The sequence below is a fragment of the Somniosus microcephalus genome, chromosome 4 (genome assembly GCF_052327205.1).
Source record: "Somniosus microcephalus isolate GS21.2 chromosome 4, FLI_Smic_1.0, whole genome shotgun sequence".
NCBI classification, from domain to species: domain Eukaryota; kingdom Metazoa; phylum Chordata; class Chondrichthyes; order Squaliformes; family Somniosidae; genus Somniosus; species Somniosus microcephalus.
Genome location: NC_140990.1, coordinates 320,381,325 through 320,387,360, shown reverse-complemented (window position 1 = coordinate 320,387,360; position 6,036 = coordinate 320,381,325). Strand labels below are relative to the sequence as shown.

At 47.4% G+C, this 6,036-nt stretch overlaps 1 long non-coding RNA gene across 1 annotated transcript; it reads left to right on the top strand.

Moving 5' to 3' along the window:
- The first annotated feature begins 3,324 nt into the window (after positions 1 to 3,324).
- On the top strand, positions 3,325 to 5,741 carry LOC147120654 (uncharacterized). Its single transcript, XR_015077860.1, has 2 exons — positions 3,325 to 3,497; positions 4,859 to 5,741. It is a non-coding gene; the product is annotated as an uncharacterized LOC147120654 (long non-coding RNA).
- The last annotated feature ends 295 nt before the right edge of the window (positions 5,742 to 6,036 follow it).

The following is a 6,036-nucleotide window of genomic DNA, read 5'->3' as shown; positions in this document are numbered from 1 at the left end:
ACATAGAAACATAGAAGATAGGAGCAGGAGTAGGCCATTCAGCCCCTCGAGCCTGCTCCGCCATTCAATGAGATCATGGCTGATCATCCAAATTCAGTACCCTGTCCCTGCTTTCTCCCCATATCCCTTGATCCCTTTATCCTTAAGAAATATATCTAACTCCTTCTTGAATATATTTAATGAATTGGCCTCAACTGCCTTGCGTGGTAGAGAATTCCACAGGTTCACCACTCTCTGGGTGAAGAAATTCCTCCTCATCTCAGTCCTAAATGGCTTATCCCTTATCCTTAGACTGTGACCCCTGGTTCTGGACTCCCCGGCCATCGGGAACATCCTTCCTGCGTCTAGTCTGTCTAGTCCTGTTAGAATTTTATAAGTTTCAATGAGATCCCCTCTCATTCTTCTAAACTCCAGCAAGTATAAGCCCAATCGACCCAACCTCTCCTCATACGTCATTCCTGCCATCCCAGGTATCAGCCTGGTGAATCTTCGCTGCACTCCCTCCATGGCAAGAACATCCTTCCTCAGATAAGGCGACCAAAACTGCACACAATGCTCAAGGTGTGGTCTCACCAAGGCTTCCTGATCTGATGCAGCTGAACGGTTTGCGGGGCCACTTCCGAGGGCCGTGAAAGAGTCAACCATGTTGGTGTGGGACTGGAGTCACCTACAGCGCCCCCTCTAAGCTGTGCGCGGCATGTGCGTGGCCGCGCAGTAACCTGCAAGGTCCCACGCAGGCCGCTCACAAGCTGTCACATCGTGCAGCTTACAGGGAACGCTGGTCACCTATGTTCTTGCCATGGAGGGAGTGCAGCGAAGATTCACCAGACTGATACCTGGGATGGCAGGAATGACGTATGAGGAGAGATTGGGTCGATTAGGCTTATGTTCGCTAGAGTTTAGAAGAATGAGAGGGGATCTCATTGAAACTTATAAAATTCTAACAGGACTAGACAGACTAGATGCAGGAAGGATGTTCCCGATGGCGAGGGAGTCCAGAACCAGGGGTCACAGTCTAAGGATAAGGGGTAAGCCATTTAGGACTGAGATGAGGAGGAATTTCTTCACCCAGAGAGTGGTGAACCTGTGGAATTCTCTACCCCAGAAGGCAGTTGAGGCCAATTCATTAAATGTATTCCAGAAGGAGTTAGATATATTTCTTAAGGCTAAGGGGATCAAGGGATATGGGGAGAAGGCAGGGACAGGGTACAGAGTTTGGATGATCAGCCATGATCTCATTAATGGCGGAGCAGGCTCGAGGGGCCGAATGGCCTACTCCTGCTCCTATCTTCTACGTTTCTATGTTTCTATAGGCCCCCAGGCTGGGTAAGGATGGCACATTTCTTTCCCCGAAGGGACGTTATTGAACCAGTTTGGGTTTTTATGACAGCTTCACGGTCACTTTTACTGCTGCCAGCTTTTTATTTCCAGTTTTGCTTTAAAATTGAATTCAAATTCTCATTGTGTCTGTGCTGAACTGCCCTTGCTCTTCTTCGAAACAGTGCCGCGAGATCTTTTACATCCAGCTGAGAGAGGGGCAGACGGGTCCTCGGTTCAACGTCTCATCCGAAAGACGGCACCTTCCGACAGGGTAGCACTCCCTCAGCATTGCCCTGGGAGTGTCAGCCGAGATTTATGTGCTCAAGTCTCTGGAGTGGGAATTGAGCCCACAACCGTTTGACTAACGAGCGTCTTAAAGAAGGAGAGAGAGGTGGAGAGACTTGGAGGGGGGAATTTCAGAGTTTAGGGCCTGGACGGCTGACAATGGTGGGGCGAAGGAAATGGGAGCATGAAGAAGAGGTCAGAGTTGAAGGAAGGCAGAGATCTGGGAGGGTTGTAAGGCTGGAGGAGGTTACAGAGAGATAGGGAGGGGCGAGGCCATGGAGGGATTTGAACACGGGGATGATCATTCTGGACCAGGAGCCAATGTAGCTCAGCGAGCGCAGGGGTGCTGGGTGAACGGGACTCGGTGCGAGTTAGGAGACGGGCAGCCGAGTTTTGGATGAGCTCAAGTTTATGGAGGGTGCAAGGTGGGAGAGCGTTGGAATAGTCGAGCCCGAAACAGATGTTGGACAGAGATTCGAGAGAAATAGAAAGTTGGGGAGATTACAGAGAGATGCAGAGAAAAAGATGAGGCAGAGATTTGAAAGAAGACGGAAACAAGAAAGAACTTGCATTTGTATATGGCCTTTCACGGCACGCTTAGCGCTTTACCGCCAGTGCAGCCCAGTCACACTTGCCATGTCGGCAACGCAGCAGTGAAAATTGCGCACAGCAAGATCCCACAAACAGTGAATGAGAAACATAAAGGTCGATGAAGAAAGGCGGGGATCTCACAGAATGATGTAGGGAAAGAGGTTCGAAGAGGTGTAAAGATTAATGGGTCAAAGTGGAGAATGTACAGATGGAGAGATTAGGCCGAGTGTGGAGAATTATTGGGGAAAGATGTATTAGAGTTAAAGAGGAGTCTTCTGTGCCAGTGTCGTTTATAACAAGTCTATTTCCTTTCTTTCTGGCCCTCTCTTTCCCACATTACAACAGTGACTACACTTCAAAAAGTACTTCATTGACTGTAAAGCGCTTTGAGACGTCTGGTGGTCGTGAAAGGCGCTATAGAAATGCAAGTCTTTCTTTTTTCTTGTCTTTTTGTGTGCCTCTTTTCTCTGTCTCTCTCTCACCCTTCCTGTTCCCTGTCTCAAATATCAACAGAAAATGCTGGAAAAACTCAGCAGGCCAGGCAACATCCGTGGAGAGAAAATAGAGTCAACGTTTCGGGTGAAACTGTTCCCTGTCTCCTCGTTCTCTCTGTGTGACTTTCACTCCCATCTTTGCTTCTACATGTGTTTCACTCCATGCCTTACACTTACCTCAATCTACATTTCCTTCTCCCTCACTGTTCTTTTTTTGTGTCTCTTCTCTCTCTCACTCACACACACACCTCCCTTTGCAAGTACTAGGGAAATCTTTTGTGCAAATGAGATTCTACACGTGGGTGGAAAATGGCAGGTGTTTTTGGAACGGGTTCTGCCTGTAACAAGTTAGACTGCAGTTACAGGACAGGAGGCGAGAGAGAGAGAGAGAGAGAGAATTACTCGTCAGCTTCGACGACCAGCATCAATCCCCAATGCAACCACTTCTCCTCCCAATTTCCCATCTTCCCAGGGCTTGGTGAGTTTTGCATAGAAAGTCTCTCCTCCCTCCCTCCCTCCCCTAGGTCTAATGAGCGCTAATAACCTGCTCCCAGTGTCAATATTTGATGTCAGTCCATGACAGGTGCAGCTCTCAGGATCTCCGCTCCTCTGCTCAAATGCCAACGAGTCCCCCTCCGACACTCCTTTTGTCTTCTCGCCCGTGATAAACCGGGTGGAGTGGCTTTATAAAAGCCACCAGGTTGGGAGCGAGACCAGTCCATTCCTCGCTGGCAGCCCGCTGCCCCGGCCAGGTGAGTTGCCTGCTACCTTGCCTACGTGTCACTTACCTGAGGCACCCACTTGCAGGTCAGTGTCCTAAGCCTCTCTCCTTACCTTTCACCTAAAACTTTGCAGGAGGACTTGCCGTCGAATGAAGGTCGAGTTTAAGAAAAATAACTGCAGTTTCAATTTAAACTAAAGGTATTTTTTTTAATTGAGAATATTTTAAGGCAATTTCTCTCCCTCTCTCTCTCCTTACACTAACCTGAAATTCTTTCTCGCAAACTTGCAGTTTTTCTTTTTTTTTAAAGAAAGCTGAATCTTTAGAGTTTTAAACCGGGACAATAGTTTCACATTGTTGTTGCAAGGGCAGAGCTGGTTAACGTTACTGTGACTTTCCATTCGAATTATTCGAGAAACATTTCCGGATTGTGTGTGTGTGTAAATATAGAACATCTCGCAGAGCAATATCGCCCAGCGGAAAGATAGGAATCAGATTTATTAGGTTTTTTTCCCCCCGGCGGCTGTGGGGGAGATTAAAAGAAAAAAATAAACCAACTTTTAATGAAAGGAGAATCGCAGTTCTCTCGATTCTGTGGAAATATTGGGTGCCATGCAGTTTAAACTAACTTCCTTCTCCTGCATTAGTTGGAGATGTCTCCGAGGGAAGGTGTTACATGGCAGTTTGTGCCTTATTCTCCCGTATAAAGTAGTTCACTTTTCAGTTCAAGTAACATTTCTCTCCGGTTATTGAAATTCAGTCATGTCTAATTTTCAGACAGTTTAATATTCATGGCCTCCTTTGACAGGAATAGTGTTCCGGTTGGGGCGGGGCATCTCTTTATAGCTCTCGTATTGGAAACCTTTTTTTTATTATTATGTAGAATCAGAGAAATTTACAGCACAGAAGGAGGCCATTCGGCCCATCGTGTCTGTGCCGGCCGACAAAGCTTATCCAGCCCAATCCCACCTTCCAGCTCTTGGCCCCTAAGGTCCCTAAACTTCAGGTGCATATCCAAGTACTTTTTAAATGTGATGAGGGGTTTCCTGCCTCGACCACCCTTTCGGGCAGTGAGTTACAGACCCCCCGCCACCCTCTGGGTGTGTGTATCCCCATCAAATATATATATATTATATCTATATTTAAAGAGTTTGCAAATTCTGCATTGGTGGACATGTCCATCACAGCCGGTTGGGACACCTCAATTCACCGCGACTGGTTCCCTGTGGAGATCTCCATCCTTCCTTTCAAAGGTTGCACCTGTCCTGGGAGTTTCAAGCAATATTCCAAATGTCAACTCTCCAAGTCTTGCTGCCGGTTTTTTTGGGGGGGAGGAGAGGGAAGGTGCACAGCAGAGTTTTCTGAATTCTAAACACGCACACGTTTCAAGTGACAATTTGTGGCTAATTGTTTATTTACTCTGTGAGGTCTCTCTCTCTCGTTACAGAATTTAAAAAAAAGAACCCAACCTCTCTCTCACACTTGGGAGACGAAGCGTGACCCAAGAGTGATTTCCGCCACACACTCCACCCCCCCAAAAAAAAGCCACGTCAGGGTAAAAAGCCAAGGAGATAATGCATTGACTCAGGACAGTCATGGGTCAGATCCGGTTAAAGATCCAACAAGGTTGGGGATGGGACGCGACCAGATGGCAGCAACCTGCGAGAGACTGGAAGATTTCCACAGCTCTTTCCCCCCCCCCCGTCTCCTCTTCTGAGCCACACGTTTCCCCCTCCGCCTCCTTGACCTGGCGTGGGACCCCGTTTTGAGAAGGCTGCTGCGATGGCCCCGGGACAGACCAGGACTAGCCCGGGCGGACTCTGCACCTGTCTGACGCCGAGCCGAGCAAACAATGCCTGTTGTAAAAGTTTTGTTCGTTCGGCTCGCGTTACGCAGGAGTGGTCTATCTACAGAACCTCCCTCCCTCCCCCCAAAATACCTGCACCTACCTTCAGAAACTGCCCCCACTCCACCTCTCCCTGAACCGTGCAACAACCCCAGCCAAGGATGGAACCAGCTGATCGCCGAAGGACAGCAGAGTTCAATGCAAAGGAGTGGCTGGAGAAAGATACTAAAAGATGTACTAAAAGTGCCCTTCTCTTCTCAATGTGATTGATGCTGATCTAATAAAAGTGTGTTTGCTAGCTTATTGCTGGCTGGAAAAAATTCCAAGCTTTCTTTTTGTAAAATGATCCAAGGTGTCCTTTGGTGACGATTGACCCAGGTTGAAAATGTGAATTATGATTCTTGTCGTTTCATTAAAAAAAAAGAAAACTTCTCTGAATTGTTATCTATGTAAAAACAAATAAATTATTTTTTAACTCCGGGAACTCTTTTTGTGTCTTATTATTGGGACGCAATAGCCTCTCATTATTTGACAAGATTCTACCAAAAGGTAACTCCTAAGCAATTTTGAATACCAATTCCCTGCTTTGCGCCCAACTTGTTCCCTGTTTTAGGGTCTGTCCCATTCCCTGTTTTTGGGCCTGTTCCATATTCCCTGTTTTTGGGCCTGTTCCATATTCCCTGTTTTGAGCCACACCCATTCCCTGTTTTGGGCCTGTTACATATTCCCTGTTTTGGGGCCTGTTCCATATTCCCTGTTTTGAGTTGGAACCATTCCCT